Raw genomic sequence first — 17,113 nt, 5'->3', positions numbered from 1 at the left:
GGTTAATGAATCCGACTAGGAACCATGAGGTTGCGGGTTCGGTCCCTGCCGTTGCTCAGTGGGTTAAGGATCCGGCGTTGCCGTGAGCTGTGGTGTGGGTCGCAGACGCGGCTCGGATCCTGCGTTGCTGTGGCTCTGGCGTAGGCCGGTGGCTACAGCTCTGATTGGATCCCTAGCCTGGGAACCTCCACATGCCGGGAGAGCAGCCCGAGAAATGGCAAAAAGACAAAAAACAAACAAAAAAAGAAAAAAGAAAAAAATAGGCAGTACACAAACCGTTTATGAATATTCACCTTTCCTCACTTGCCCTTCCCCATTTCCCCTCCCTAGGGGTAACCCAGGTCTTTTGTTCTACATTTTTACAAAAGTTTGTTCCTACTTAAGTTTTCTGCAACTGTTTTTATTTATCACTAACAGCAGTCTATATTAGTGAAGGCTGGCCTACCTCATTCTTAGTATATTTGCATAGTACTCCATCATATAAACTTTTGACTTAATTGATTCATATTAAAGAGCAAATATTTTGTCATCGAATTTTCTCTATTGTCATTAAATATGAATACATATTGTTGTCTATATGTCTTTGTACTTGGGTAAGTGTTACTGTAGGATAATCCCAGAAGTAGACTTGGTGGTTCAAAGGGTATGCAGAATTTATTTTGTTTCGTTTATTTTTTCTCTTTTTTAAGTGATTTCTAATTTTTCCATCATAGTTTGTTCACAGTGTCAGAATTTAAATTTCAATGTATATGTCAGCAAATTGCCTTTGAAAATGTTACTAATCATTCATTAGCATCATTATATGGGAGCATCCCTTTCCTCTTGCCCTTGCCATCCTAGATCTTTTTGCTGTGTTAGCTTCCCATTTGGAAATCACTGAAAACAGTATTACCCTTAGAAATAAATTTCCAAATGTGGTAATGTGATTTTATTTATTCCAACATTCCAAGGTTGACCTAGATGAATGAATATTTTATATACCAAAAACTAAGAGGTGGAATAAGTGACTGCACTAAGGAGAGCAATGCATCACCAATTAAGAATCCTTTCTCCCATCTGGTGATGCCCAAAGTGATAAGAATCAAAACAGTGGCTGTGATCCCCAAGCTATTTTCAAGATTTCAATCTTTTCATGGAGTTCCCATTGTGGCTCAGTGGTTAATGAACCTGACTAGTAACCATGAGGTCGCAGGTTTGATTCCTGGCCCCACTCAGTGGGTTAAGGATCCGTCATTGCCCTGAGCTGTGGTGTAGGTCACAGACTCCAATCGGATCTGCAGTCGCTTGCTGTGGCTCTGGCGTAGGCTGGCGGCTACAGCTCCAATTAGACCCCGAGCCTGGGAAACTCCATATGCTGCGGGTACAGCCCTAAAAAGACAAAAAAAAAAAAAGATTTCAATCTTTTCAACGTTTCAAGATTAAGTTTGATGAGGTGAAAATATCATAGGCTTTGAAGTCATTTAGAATTGAGATCAAATCTCTGCTCTCATTCTGAGTAGGTGAATGAATGCTCCTTGGTTTGGCTTCCTCAGACGAAAAGCAGTGGTACTTGACTTTATCTCAAGGCAGAGTTAACTATGTAAGGTATTAAATAGCCTGTGAATAGCAAATGGACAATATGACCATGTATAAAATTAAGTGTCTTTTCATAGAAACAATATACCATTTTAAAAAGTCAAAAGATAAATATAGAATCATTTTTATTTATTTATTTTTTATTTTATTATTATTATTATTTTGTGTGTGTGTGTGTGTGTGTGTGTGTCTTTTTTGCCATTTCTTGGGCCCCTCCCATGGCATATGGAGTTTTCCAGGCTAGGGGTTGAATCGGAGCCACCAGCCTACACCAGAGCCACAGCAACACAGGATCCGAGCCACGTCTGCAACCTACACCACAGCTCACGGCAACACCGGATCCTTAACCCACTGAGCAAGGCCAGGGATCGAACCACAACCTCATGGTTCCTAGTCGGATTCGTTAACCACTGCGCCACGACGGGAACTCCTAGAATCACTTTTAAATTGCCTCCATTCATATAATTTAGCAAAAATTTGTGCATTTTTAAGTATATATCTCTTAAAGTGGAATTTCTGGGTAAAAGGATACATGAATTTAAAATTTTATCAACCTGCTAAATGTTCCTGAAAATAGATTTTACCTATTTACATTGAATAAGAATTTTTTGTCCCCACATCCTAATAATACATACAATGGATATGTTTTATCTTTTCCAATATGATAGATTTTAAAAAGTTTATTGTTTTGTTTTACATTTATCAGTGAATAAATTTGAGAATTTTTTCATATAGTTATTTTTTTTCTATGAATTCTCTCTTCTTGAGTATCTTTAATATTTTTATTTTTCCATTGCATAATTTGTCTATTTTTTATACATGAGTTTTGAAGACCTCTTTATAGGTTAATTACATTTTTCTTCTGTCCTATCTGTTGCAAATAAATTTTCATTCTATATACTTTTGTGTTCATATTTTTTACCATGGAAATATGTTTTAAAAGTAAAATTCTAGAATGTATATTAACATACATAATGATATATCTAACTAAAATCAGTTTCTTCTAATGTAAAATAAATATTATCCATAATAAATCCAGATAGGAAATATGAAACACCAAATTCTGGCCCAGTGAGTGAAACTATGTTAGCCCCAGTATTATCTCATGGTAATCTGCAGCTCAATTTTGGTATTTTTATAGGCAGATTAATAAAATGGGAAAATAAATGAACTTATACTTGGCATACAGTTTCCTACAAAATTGGAATTCTTGGGGAAAACCAAAAATTAAAGAGTTACCTTGTTTTTAAAAAGTATAACCACTTAATTCATCTCTGTGAATGTGTAGTTTGAAGTTAGTAGATGCAAACAGTTACATTTAGAAAGAATAAACAAAGTTCTACTGTATAGCATAGGGATGTATAGCCAGTCTCCTGGGAGAGACCATGTTGGAAAAGAATATAAAAAAGTATTTATATATATGACTGAGTCACTTTGCTGTATAGCAGAAATTGGCACAACATTGTACATAAACTACACTTTAATTTTAAAAATGTGTAAATGGTTTCTAATAAATTAATTTGTTGCTCATCTTAAATGATTTGAATTTTGACAAGACCATTCTACAAACCAAGTCTTGACCAAAAGAAGGGATTTTGAAATTGGAATTTCATGCTCAGAAAGATAAATCTGGGGTAGTGCAGCATGAGGAGGTAATGGGGAATTTTATCAGGGATGACCTTGATTCCTGCCACAAAAATTGGGCTGCTGATGCTACCAATCCTATCATGTATGCTTTCAGTAATTGACAGTTACTAATGCTGTTTATTTCTGCAAACTTATTTCCAGAGAGTGTTCTAAAGGGAAAAAAATAGTCTCTAAGTTGTGTTTTGATAATTTTCATTTTTGAATCAACACCCATCATGCACAAAGGCATGCAAACGTGGCTAAAATTGTTTATTAACTCTTTTGTGAGTTATAAACATACGTGAAATAGTCGATATACTTATAGTAAACCTAATAAACCTCTAGAGAAGCCAGTAGTTAGGTCGATTTTTTACTTTAAGTAATCCCAGGAAAGCTAGGAAATGTAACTAAATCTCAGATATCTTGTTTGTTTTTTTGTTTGTTTGTTTATCTGGATGGAATTTGCCCAAATCCTGGAATGTGCAGTTCCAAGATTTTCATGAACTATGAATACAATTAAATTTTTAAATACCAGCATATTCAAATCTAAGATATTACTAAATTAAAATAACTTTGAGCCAAAACTTTCTGTGGTCCCTGTGAAGTAAATATTTTATATTCTTACAATTTAATATTACAATGGCTTTGAGTTAAAAAAGAGCTAAAGATGAATGTGAGTTTGCCCCAATTTCCAGCAGCATTTTCCCATTTTGTCATCTTCATACAAATTCTTGGAGGGAAAGAGGGCCCTCTGTGTCATCTTGTACAGCATCACTAATACATCATCCAGTCCAGCATGTTGAGAGCCTGTATGATGATGTCCAGAAACAATTTCTTTCATGTATTGGATTCAGAAGAAGATGTACTTCTGAACAATGTTTGGCTTACACTCTATGGGCAGTCTACACTTTATAAAGGATTTTATTTGTTGCAGTCATAAAGAGGCTCAGAGCCAAAATTATGGCCCACTTCTAGCAAATGAACAGGATATTTTGATATGCATTTCAAAAACTATCACTGCCTGTTGTCTTAGTTGCATACCCTATTTTTCTTCCATTTCCATTTTCTCATTTGTTATTTACTTATATTTATGGCCTACATATTTCTCCAGAAAACACTTCGAATCTGCTTTTAGAAAAAGGGGGCTAAGGAGAACACTAGATAGGTGGATAAACAAATATGGCAAACAATAAAATACATAAGCATATATAGAGAGTAGAAACTGTTTATTAATATGTATAAATTATATGATACATTGATGAGAAGTGGTACCCATCTCACGTTATACAATGGATTTGCTTTTTGAATGTTGCTTGTGACTCAAATTATTTTAAAGTGAATTAGACATTTAAACTACTAGAGGAGCTTGCCATTCAAGCATCTAATAAAGCACAGAATTTTAGTACAATGTGAATACTCAACCTATGATATAGATGTTGTTTTTGTTATGTAGATTCAGGTTCTATGTTCCCTGATTTAAAAGAAAACAATTTTATCATAATTATAAGTGGAGCATAATCTTTAAACATTGTGAGTCACTATGTTATACACGTAAAACATACATTGTAAATCAACTGTACCTCAACTTGGAAAAAAAAACTAGAGTGTAAAAGTATAAAAGTCCTTGTACTTTCATTCTCCCTACTCCCCCCACCCCCATTGTCAACATTTTTCACTCCCTAGAGGAAATCACAGTTAATTAATTAATGCAATTTTTCCAAATTATTTTAAAAATAAAAAATATATATATATACACACACACATATGTATTTATAATGGAAAAGTTTAAACTCTTTGCCTCAGACAGACTTTTGTGGTCTGCTGGTTTAAAAACCCAAGATGGACAAGATGGTTGGAGTGGATGACTGGAGAGGCTGTGGAGGAGTTCTAAGAATGGACACAGAAATGCTCTGGGTTCCCATCCAGCGCCCATATCTACCTAATTGCATGATTTGGTCTGATGGCTTTGCTTCTCTTACCAGCTTCCTCACTAATAAAGAAGAAGGATAATCACACCTTCTTCACAGGACTGCTGTGAAGAAAAGCTGTGATAATAGATGTGAATGTGCTTAGAATACTGTATAGTGTTAGGAAAACATATGAGAAACAAATTTTATGAAGCAATTTTAATTTGAACACACATTTTGATTTATTGTCTACAACAGTTGAGACTTATTTGACTTAGCTCTCAAATTCTTGCATGAAAGAGATCATGAGTTCCTCTGGTTAATATGTCTCAACCTTCACCTGGTTCAACAAGTGCTGCAGAGGGCCAGTGACCTTGAGGAAAGTGCTGTTACCCTGCAAGCCCTCTCTCTCCTCAATAGTCCTTGCCCTGCCTCAGCGTTTTTTTCCAGCCAGGAATTCTGCAGTTTTTCCCCTCCCCTGACCTTTCCTGGCTTCATTGAGAGGACATTGGGTGGTAGACAGTTCTGTTCCATTCATGTGTAAAGGGTTTACTGTCCTTCCTCTGGGGTTTTCATGGTGCCCTCAGTGAAGTCTGTTTAGCAAACTAGACTGAGAGTTTATTTAATAATTGGAAATATTCTCTGCGCCTAATTTCTATAAAGTTGCTACAAGAAACTTTTTCACACCTGCTCAGATTCCTTTCTTGTTCACATCCTTTTTTGTTTGTTTTGCTTTTATATTTACAGCTTTTTAAAAAATAAAGTGGATAGACGGAAAGAATCAAGTAATATATGAAGACAAAAAGTAGGAAAGGATTGAATGTGACAGGAGAGGATGGAAGGAAATGCCCTGAAGATGGTAAGTTTGCTAAATTCACATCCTTGGAGTGTAGGCTGAGTGATGGACAGAAGATAGATTGGAGTTGGGGCAGTCCTACCACATCTACCAGACTCCAAATTTTCTGCCATTTCCATTACTCCAGAGCACCTAGTTGGAGGCTCATGGTCCTCATCTATCTTGTAGTGACCATACTGGGGTTGAATTTGATACTGGAAATAGCAGTTTATGAAGGATTTTAATGAACTGGAGCATACACTAAGGTGGAGGCCCAGGATGGGGTAGGGTCTGGAACCTTATTATATGAAAAATAATGTAAAGACTCTACATGAATTTGGTCTGGAGGAAAGGCAACATACAGGGAGACACATGGAAAGTGTGTCTCATGAAAGTTACAAACTTAAATGTCTTATTTTTCCCTATGTGCTCTAGAGCTAGAACCTGGTATAAATAATAGAATAGCAGATTCTGGCTGAAGTACTTTTTACAAATGGTGCAGTCACAAAATGGGACACGCTTCCCAGTGAGGGAGCTAATGGGTTACTCATCAATATAATTATCCAGACAGATCCTCGAGGACTGTCTATCAGATGCTTTTTAAAAACAAGCTTTGCATTTGGTGGGAGGATAAAGAAAATCTCAAAATGTTTTTTCCGTTTTTAAAAACTTTACATTTAAAGCATTCAAAGGGGAACATTTATTCATGCATCCCTGTTGAGACCTACCTTGTTTTGTTCCTTTTCACCTGCTGTTCCACACATAGGTACCAACGCCCAGGCCCTGAGCTTTTTGGAGGGGTGGCTTGGAATCCACAAGAGAAAGACAAGGCCATCATATTCCTTTTAGTTTTTAAGAGCTCTGAATCAAAATACCTAATTTTTGAAATTCATAAACAGTAAATTTAAGCTTTAATTCTGACTCTGGGACATCCTTATAAGTATTGGCTAAGAATTCCCAGATCACAAAATAATTTTCCACTGTTCCATTTCAGTAGAAGAAAGAGACAGTAAATACACTCATCAGTTTGTTTTCTTCCCTTCATCATTCTCCTACCATCCTCTCAACCAAGGCAGTTGGGGGTTGGGGTGGGGCTGAAGACAAGGGTGGAGAAAATCAAGGGTGCTTTTCCAGGGTGTTCACAGTCATCACATGCTCAACTCCACAATATGCTGGGCAAGGGAGGAATTCCCAGCATTCTTACACCTTTTATCTGGCATTCCTGAACCCCATATCCTACTAGAGTTTCCTCTGAGCAGCGCTTCAGTGATTTACCTATTTATTAAGTTGATTGCCCATTGTCTCTCACAACTAGAATGCAAGCCCCATGAGAGCAAGGTCTCTGTGAGCATGTCATATAATTTCCATTCCTTGATGCAGCTAATGTTCCTAGAACACATCTGTCATGGTGCAGTTTCTCCGTTATTTGTTGCATGAAAGAAACCGGTGGATAGGAATTCAGGGTTTGTTTTCAAAGTAAGTGTGCTTTATGTTTAGAATCTTACTAATCTTACCAATAAATATTGCATTAGTTTAGATTCCACAAGAAAACGGGACCTGTAGGTGGGAGACTATAGCAGTGGTCCAGGTGAAAAGCATGGTAGTTCGGACCAGGTACTAATCATAGAGGGGGTCAAGAAGTGACCCAATTCTGAAAGTGAAATATGAGAAAACGTGGAGGGTGGCAGTCTGGAGCTCCGAATAAAGATCTGGATTTGAAATACAAATTTGGAAGTTCTAAATTTTCATTTAATTTGGTTAAATATTTGTTGGGCATCCTACCATTTGCTGGGCACCTACCTGGACACTGTAGGTACAAATATTAAGAATATACAGGGCTTCCCTCAGAGGTGTCATAATTAATGGAGAAAGTAGACATATTAATAAAAACTGAAATATTTAATAAAAGTAAGTATTACTTTTATGAAGACCCATGAGGCCGCAGATGCAGGGATAGCTAATTAATTCATTCCACCTTTGAAAACTGCCAGGCATGAGACAACTGAACTAGAACTTGAAAGTTAAGGAGAATTCCCTACATGGTCAAAGTAGGATATTCCAGGCAGAGGGAAAGGCATGTGTAAGTAAAGTTTCACGTTTCGTAAGATAAATATGCTCTGGCATGCCTTAACTTGTAGAAAATTGGCTAATTCAGTACCTAAAAAATTTTCCCTCATAATCCAGAAAAATATAAAGAGGCAAATACTAATATAGACCTAGACATGATCATCTATGAGAGCATAGGACCTTTACTTATGAGGCTTAAAAAGGACTGCCTTTCATGGAAGTTGCAATTTTATGTCTGGTTGCATAATATTTTGTAGTAACCTCTGTTTTCTATGCATGATGACCTTTCTAACAAAGACAGAGCAATCAACTTTTCTTTCTCCTAGAATGAAGGCTACAGCTGAATACAGAGGGAAAAAGAAGGTAATCTTTCTCTGTGAAGCATGGTGCTGAAATCAGCTCAGGGCATAAAAAATAGAACATTTTGTGTGCCCATCTGGCATCTGTTAGACTAGATCAAGATTCTCTGGACTTGGGGGTGTGGGCGGGAAGGATGAGAATTCGAGTTGCCAGAGTCTGAAGAGGCAACCTGGAAGGTCATCTCAGAAGGCGTGGAGTCAGCATTCAAGGACTTCCTGGTCTCCATTCCTGCCAGGACTGCCCTTTCAGTCAGCCTGGTGGGACTGACCCCCTCCCCCCAGCAGGTGTTCTGCCTGCCTAATCTCTGTAAAGGCAACTCCCCCTTTACAAACTCCAGGCACCAGTAAGCACCCTACTGCTCTAGCAAAGTAGGGAACCCCAGAAATCAAGGGAGTAGGGATGGTTCTTAGGGAAAGGAAGGCTCATTATAGAGGGTCCTATAGAGCAGGACCAATTCAAGATCAATACCAACCTGCCCCAGGCTGGGACAGTGACGATGATTGACACCCCTTCTAGAATCTTTCCCCCTCCTTTCATTCTGAGTATCTCTGCCTTGAACAGCTGGGTCGTCAAAGTTGAGCATTGGAAAGGGCTCTAAGGAAGAGAAATTTCTTTTCTTTTTTTTTTTCTTGTCTTTTTGTCACTTTAGGGCCGCACCCACCACATATGGAGGTTCCCAGGCAAGGAGTCAAATAGGAGCTGTAGTCACCAGCCTACACCAGAGCCACAGCAACACAGGATTGGAGCCGTATCTTCAACTTACACCACAGCTCGTGGCAACACCAGAGCCTTAACCCACTGAGCAAGGCCAAGGATAGAACCTGCATCCTCGTGGATGCTAGTCAGGTTTGTTAACCGCTGAGCCATGATGGGAACTCTGAAATTTCCATTTCTTTGATTCCTTTAGAAATTGAGGTAACAGGTGACATCTGCTACCCTAAAGTCTTTCGTCTTATGTTCCTTCCCAAGTCTTGGCCTGCTTGTCCTATTTTCCCTGCCCTGGGGATTTTTTTTTAATTCAAGTGCCAAGAAGCTTGGTTTCTTTAAGGTGTTGCTTAAACATTTCCCTCTGAGTGTAAATTTGGCTTTGCATCTGGGAACCCTGTAAAAAAAATGTCATTTAATCAGCCAAAGCTGTTAAATAAATGACATTACAACTGGCCTTCAGTGATAAAGTAAACAGGGGAAAAAATAGCAAGATGAGCTGCTCCATCAGATCTCAGACAACCTGGTACTGGACTTTTGAATTTTCTGCTTAGAAAAGCATGAGGTGACTGGGAGTGTGATGCTTTAACAAAATGACAGGTTTATGCACAGCAGTACTGACTTTCTGAAGCACTTTGACAGCTTCTCCTCTCCTTTTTATTTTCCCTGCAGTAAATGAGGTGGGTAGGTCGGTATCCAACAGACGCCCAGCACAGGGAAGTTAAAAACATGTTCCCTAGGTCACACACAAGGATAGTCCTCAGGCTGAGTCCTGTGTCTGTCTGGACGCCCTGCCTCCCTGTGCTCTGGTTTCTGGACAGAACGCTCTTCTAACATGCCTTGTGTCCTTGTTCAGTTACTTCATCTCTCTGCCTCTGTTTTCTAGTCTCTACAATAAAGTCCTTCTGACTTTTAACTATCCTTTCAGGATCTAGGGAACAGGAGTTTGGAAGTTGGTTGCAGGTGGAAAGAGGCAATGTTTGGCTTGTTAATTACGCTTTCCGTTCCCCGCCCCTAGTCCCCACCCCCCAATTCCAGCAGATAACTAACTTTTCTGTAAGCATTCCTTTGAATTTGGTAAAGACACTTATGCTCTGTTAGGTCCTGCCTTCTTTTGGGGAGCGGGGGTGGGCGGGGAGGAAGGAAGTGTCCTGCAAGTACCAATATTTTCCTCTAGGTGGAGCCGCGCAACCCAGCTGAGAGTGACACGCACCAAGTCCAACTCCTCGCCGGGGAACGCTTCATCCCAGCTCCGCGGAATGCTCGGCCCGGACGGCGCTCGGCGCCTCCGCAGCGGGTCTCGAACCGGCCTCCCCGAACTCCCGCTTCCCCTTGCTGCTGCAGCCCGGGTCCCGGAGGCGGCGGGCCAGGCCCGGCGTGACCCCTGGTGATCGACTGCTGCCGTTTCCCACCCCCCCGCCTCCCGTCTTCCCTTCCCGTTTCACCCCGCCCCCTCCCCCTCCCCAAGCCTGACAGCCCGCGAGCTGCCAAGCTGGGCGCAGCCATGGGAAGAGGAGGCGGTCTAGGGAGCGGCGGCGGCGGCGGCTGCTGCAGCGGCGGCGGCGACGGCTGCTGCTGAGCCGAGGCGGCGGCGGGGACCCCGGGCTGGGGCCACGCAGGCCGGAGGGCCCCGTGCCCTCGGCCCCAGCGCGGACGCGAACCCGCGCTCTCTCTCCGGAGGCTCGGTTCAGAGGTACTGGAACGGGGCTCCGGGATCGGGCTGTTATTTTCCCCCTGTTGTGCCAGGGGGGCCTGGGAGTGGAGCCTGGGACGCCAGTTGTTTATGAAAGTGGGGATCAGTCGTATGCATTTACACAGATAATATTTTTCCTGGTGACTTGAGGGTTGGCAGTGTTCCCCTCCTCCTCGCCAAGAAGTTGTTTTCAGCTGGTGGGTAGCTGTAACCCGATCCACGCTCTGGACTTTGTGTGTGTGTGCGTGCGCGCGCGTGTGTGTGTGTTGTTGGGGGGGGGGGGTCAGAGATTGGGGTCGACAGGCGAACCATCCCACTCTGGCGCCTGCTCCCACCTGTGTTTGTGGTGCCCGGAGGGGCTTCCTCTTAAACCAATTTTGCTAAAATCTTAGAAGTTTTGCGAACGTTTCTCTTTGACATCATAAGCCTGCCTGGGGCAGGAACTGCTGAGCGGGGAGAGGTCCCTGGCTGCGCGGCCAGAGGAGTGGGGAGGTTGTGAGGCTGTGCGCGTCTACACCGCGCGCTCCTCCCCAAAGCGCACCGCCCTTTGCGCGTTTGTGCGGGCCGCATTGGCGCCCGCGGAGCTGGGATCAGTAGAGTCACGGCTACCAATCCCCAAGAGCTGGGGTGGGTGGAGATCGTGGCGAACCGAGCTCCCCCAGGCTTGGACACACTCGTGGTTATGAAATCAACCAGGCTCAAAGTTTTTGACAGAGAGCTGCCCAAGGCGTGAGAGCCGCGAGTGAGTGAGGTAGCGGCTGGCTTAGGGAGAAGACTGTGCGGCGCACAGAAGGTTCCAGGCAGGGTCACCCACTTTCAGGTGCGTGGGGAAGTCTATTTTGGGGTGAGTGCTTTATACATAACCAGGGGTGGGGAACGCCTGCTGGGGCCGGGCTGCGGGAGTTGGTGGCCTGGTGCGGGGAATATATGTGCTGAATGGGTGTACGTGCACTCTGTGTGTGTGCGCGAGCGTGTGTGCGCCTAGGGAGGCGTGTCGGAGCTTGAGCCAGTAGGGTGGGTGGGGAAGAGGCCAGAGAGGTGCCGCCCGCCTGTTTGTGCTGCCAGGAGACCTTGGAAGGGACAGGGAAAGGTAATGGGAGGCCAGAGGGTTGGAAAGTCATAGGAGTTTCTACGTAGGATTTAAGTACCATAGACTTGAAAAAACCCACCTTAGAAGGGCTGAGATCTGGAGGTGGAGGTCTCTGGAGCTCTCCAGAGAGCTGTTTAGGAGGAAGGGGTTCCTAGGAGATGTAGATGTGGGTACAGAACCTCAGAGGCAAGTTGGATCCGTGGGTCTGAGATTGCCAGGTGCTGCTGTCCAGTCTCTGGAGTGTTTAGCTTTGGACACCCTGGTGTGTGTGCCTGGGGAGGCATTCACCTTTCCTCAGAGATGTTGAGACCGCCCCGTTCACTGAGCAACTGGTGTTCTAGGCTAGTTTCTTCTTGGGTCACCCCGAAAGTCCTTTTCTCTGGGGTACCAAGGTACAGACCTTGGAGGTAACTAGTATTGAAACATTTCCGGAAATTAAGATGCTGGATAGAAAGAAAATAAAATGATTTAGTAGGCAGGGTTGTTGGTTCCACTTTTCTGTGATTGAGGAGTCTGTGTCCTTTCGAGAAAAGCAAAGCTCAGTGCTCCCAGATTCGATTTCCAGGGGTCCTGGGTCATTTATGATTCCCCTTCAGATGGATTTTAGATGGAGCTGGAAGGATGTGTTTTAAGCCCAGAGACAGTTGGAAAACATCATCTGTAGCTTAAGTATGTCCCATCTCTCATCTTCTTCCACCCTTGTAAACTTTTTGCTTCATATGAGTCTAAGGAAAGTTGGTGAGTCAACATTCAGCCTTTCTTTTGGAGTAAAATATCACAGGGAAATTATCATTTTGGTCTCCTGAATTGCATGGCAAGCCGGCACTTAATGGGCAGAGATGTGAAATGAAAGTCTATAAATGTATTGACAAAGTGACAACACGAGTGCATTTTTTTTTTCAAACTGAGCATAACTTTTCCTTGCAAATATTTGTTCTAGGCATAGTTTGGGGCTGTGTTTTTGATTATTAATTTTTAAACAACAGATTCCACATCATAAACCTCTTAAAAATGGTTACTGTGTGCCTTCTCTGTGCCATCTCTGGTGCCTGTGTTAACAGATATTTACAGAGCTTAGTAACCTATGGGATTGTCATTTTGAGTATCTAGTTAGCTCAAGACATAATGTTTATAGCATAATGTAATAAATGAGCCCCAGTTGAAGCCTACTTCTGCCAAGTGCATGAAGCATCCCAGCATGGAAACAAATCTTGAAGTTGGTCCAACTTGGCGAGCCTTTTTGGCTATCTGCTGGTAAGGACTGTTAATGTAAAGATAAATGAGTGATACAGTGAGAATGTGGCACAACAAATTGTTCAGCTTAGAAAAAAAGGCATGGGTTATATTTTTTAAACCTGCTCACCTTAAGCTTCTCTGGTCATTCTACCGGTACATTGCACAGTTATGGGGACTTAGTTTGCTTTCAGAGAACACGTTTTTTTAAAAGTATGTCAGTAGTGAAAATAATTTTCTACTTCTTGGTGTGTTCACACAAACCATAACTTCTTTCTTCTTAAAAAAGAAAACCCTATCATCTCCATGGTAAGGATTTAAATCAGATGAACATTCAAGTCACCTAATCATTTTCTGAATCTTAAATTGATGAGAATTGAAGTTTGGTAAGACTGGCGTCAGATGTCTGCTATTTGGGTAAACTACCCATTGGGCTCCTGGGTAGAAGAAAATATTGATTCAGTATAAGGCAGAACTTTCTAAAAATGAATCTCTCCTGGAATGGACTGGCCAGTGAGAAAGCAAGATTTCCATCTTAAGTTGCTGAAGTCACACATTAGGAAACTAATCCCACTTCCCTTTAAGTGCTATATTAAAAATATTAGAAAACAAACCTTTTACTCCTTCTTCCTGAATTCTTTTTTTTTTTTTTGGTCTCTTCTTGGACCTGTTCCTCACCCGTTGTGGAGTTCCACCCTTATCTGTCCTGACCTGTATGAATATGTTCCTGATTCCCACCATCCCTCCTAATGTATGCCTTTGAAAAAAAAAAACAGATATGAAATCCTTAGTTCTGGACTTTCTGCACCTATTAAGTCAGCTTAATATTCATGCTCTATTTTAGCCATCTCACTACACTGTTCACTAGTTTTGAATCTGTCAAAAAACTCCTTCTTTTTAGATGACTAACAGTCAAAACATTGTGATAATAGTTTCAAAACATTTTTTCATCCTGAACTTCCTATCAGTTGATGGAAAGCGTAACACTGTGCAGGTAAATAGACTTCTATGTGCAGTGAAGGTAGCTACCTAATTTCTTACTATCAAGGGATACTAACCCCCAAAGTAGCAGATGTGGAATGTTCTAATTGAAGCCGCATACTACAGACAGGTGGAGACTTAAGTTGCAAGGTACTCTTTTCACAGACCTCATTGTGTCTGCTTCCCTGAGCATGAGTCAGTGCTCGGCAGTCAGCATTTATTGAAGGCTTGCTCTGTCCACGCCCTAGAGAGTATGCCATCTGGCCCTAAATGAGGTGAAAGTATACCAGACAGAAATGCTTCCTCGGGCAACTGGGATTTAAGATGTACATACAGGATGTGAACTGACTCAACAACTCATCTCCCTCTGGAGGTGACGGCTTGCTGATGCTGCAGGGAAGCCTAGAGCAGGTGTATCTCACCATTAGCACTAAGGGAGTTCCCTCAAGCTCTTCCTTTACCAAGCCCTTGCCTTCTTGGAGGAAGGAAGCAAAACAGGGGAGAAGGTATGGTTCAAAAGCAACCGTTTTGGGACCCATCCCGGAGCTGGTTTGAGTCTGAGCTTTACCACCAGCATGCAAATTAACTCCTCCTCTGAGACTCACTTTTCTCCTCTATGAAAATTCCAGTGCCCGCTGCCCTAGGGGCTGTAGCATGTCCGGCCTGTACTTTGCATTTGACACCTACCTGTTATGATTGAGTTCGCTTCTGTGTATCAGTCTGAGGCTTCCTGACTAAAATTATGAGTTTCCCTGCCATCAGCTGAGAATCCTCTACAGCTGAGAATCTTCTGTCTTCCTGCAGGAAATGTTTATGGTTGACGATGATGGCAATGTTGTTTATTTCAGCAAGTCTGGGGTGAAAGAAATGACCATTTCTTTTTTGGGCAAAGAGAGAAAACCAACGTGTGATACAGTCTGCCCTCCGGGGCCCATCAGAAGGCCCCATTGTGTGCACGAGGGGCCAGTGAGACTCTTGTACTCTTAAATGAAATTGTCCCTGCTTTTACCCGTGTGTGTGTGTGTGTGTGTGTGTGTGTGTGTGTGTGTGTGTGTGTAGAAGGGTCCTCTCTCATCACCTTTGCATTAAGGTCTCCATCCATATCACATTAGCTCCTGTGCTTTATTCTGTTCTCATATAGAGGGAGAAAATAAGCAGTGATAAGGTGTCTTTTTTAAAGTTCAAAAATCTGTTTCACTGCTCACTATCTCCTATCTACCCTCCCCTGCCCAGAATTACAGCAGACCCACTGATAAGTCTTCGGACATGTAATTGCTAAACCAAAGTTGTAGTGTGATATAAGAACCCCTCAAGTTAGGATGGCATAATATGAAGTAATAGTAAACTAGGTGTCGAGAAACCTGGGTCTCCTCTAAGCTCTGTAATTTTCGAAAACTATATAACTTTCTTGGGTTTCATGTTTCTTACACATTAGTAACAAAAAACAACAACAAAAAAAGAGGAGTAAACAAGATGACTTCTTAGGATTCTTTTCAGGGCTATGTTTGAATCCATTAAATTACCCAATTTCTCTCTTCTCTCAGCTCCTTTGGGGCTTTGCTCAAACGTCTCTGGGAAAACCTATTTCATTCATTTTCAGTTTCATGGTCTACTTTTTACATATCTGTCTTCCTTGCTGGGCAGCAGGTTTCTCAAAAACAGAAAATAATTTTTATTCAGTTTTACATAAACCTAGTTGAATGCAGTAAACATAGCAGTTGTGGAAAGAGTGTTAGTTGAATGAATGTGGACAGCTTTGGACAATCAAGCTATAATTTATATCACTTATCCAACAATATGCAGCAATATTGAATGTAAGCATCAAGAAATAATGTTTGCTGATTCTGTTCCCTTACCATTAATTTTTAAAAAATCAATTAAATAAAATAGATAAAAAAATATACTTACGGCTGTGCTTCCAGCTCCCATTCTAATGGTCTGACACAGGAAGACTTTCTGAAATAGTTTTCTTTTGTTGTATTTGCTTTGAGCTAAACAAAATTCCATGATGAGTACCAGACTCTTAAAAGAAGGAAGACAGAGAGGGTCATTGTTTAGTCTCAGCTTCTTTGTTGGATATTTCTCACTACCTTTTAATATAGGCTAATGAAGCCTTAGGTCAGGTACCAATTTCACCTACTAATGATTCATGGGAAGGTAGTGATTTTGTCAGAAATTGTTGGGCTGTGTGTTTTTAATTAGCATTTCAATTTACCTTCAAATACTCCGTTCCAAAATCAGTAGATTATTTCTCCTACAGAGGCCTTAAAACTTCCAGATGTGTTTACTGCCCTGATTAGAGCTTGCTTCTTTTGCTATTGACTAGACTTCAGTTTTCTTTAGAAGAATATCATTATGATCCAAAATGAATTGTACTTCTTAGATTGTAAATTTGTTTCAACATAAACAAGTCTATCTCCAGCTGGCTGGGCTTCTAAGCGGAAAAGTGTATCCTCGGAAAAAAGCTCGCTTCGTGGAGACCTGGCACAGGTGGGGGAGAGCAACTTGACAAAGCCCTCAGTCAGCATTATAACCAGAAGGTCTTGCAAACTGAACAGGTGCTTTTATGTGTTTACAAGTGGTGGACAGGCTGCTATGCTAGACATTTGCTGCAGTGACTCCTTGACTGTATCCTCAGTTGTTTATAAAATGAAACATTTAAAGTAGTGTATTATTCAAAACCTTCAATAAGGCACCCCTCTCTGTTCCTTTATTATATTAGAATATTTTTTAATATTTTTATTTTTTCTGTTATAGTTGATTTACAATGTTGTCAGTTTCTGCTGTACAGCAAAGTGACCCAGTCATTCATATATATATAATTATCCTCCATCATGTAGTATATTAGAATATGACAAATCCATTGGTGCAAAGGAAAATCATTTTTTCTTGCTTAAAAATATGTACTTTATCATATTAAGCATTTCATCCATCTTTTTTGTTTCTTTGAGTGGCCACATCCAAAACAGTGGAGTGTGACCAGTACAAAACAGTCTTACATGGTTCTCTCCCTGTGCTCATTGAAACAGAAGGTGCTACCA

The 17,113-nt window shown here is 41.3% G+C and overlaps 1 protein-coding gene across 6 annotated transcripts in view; it reads left to right on the top strand.

Annotated features, from left to right (window-relative positions):
- Positions 1 to 10,636: 10,636 nt before the first annotated feature.
- GHR (growth hormone receptor) overlaps positions 10,637 to 17,113 on the top strand; it is a 291,988-nt gene continuing 285,511 nt past the window's right edge. For 3 of the 6 annotated variants that reach the window (XM_047766385.1, XM_047766394.1, XM_047766374.1), the window contains exon 1: positions 10,638 to 10,768. The gene's annotated coding sequence lies outside the window, so the exon portion shown is untranslated. Of the gene's footprint in view, positions 10,769 to 11,207; positions 11,589 to 17,113 lie in introns of those variants that run through there. The other 3 variants (XM_047766341.1, XM_047766349.1, XM_047766358.1) reach the window with 2 other exon arrangements.

This window comes from Phacochoerus africanus, chromosome 1 (assembly GCF_016906955.1).
Source record: "Phacochoerus africanus isolate WHEZ1 chromosome 1, ROS_Pafr_v1, whole genome shotgun sequence".
Lineage (NCBI taxonomy): Eukaryota > Metazoa > Chordata > Mammalia > Artiodactyla > Suidae > Phacochoerus > Phacochoerus africanus.
Note: the sequence above shows the minus strand (reverse complement) of the source record. Positions and strands in the feature narration are given on the sequence as shown.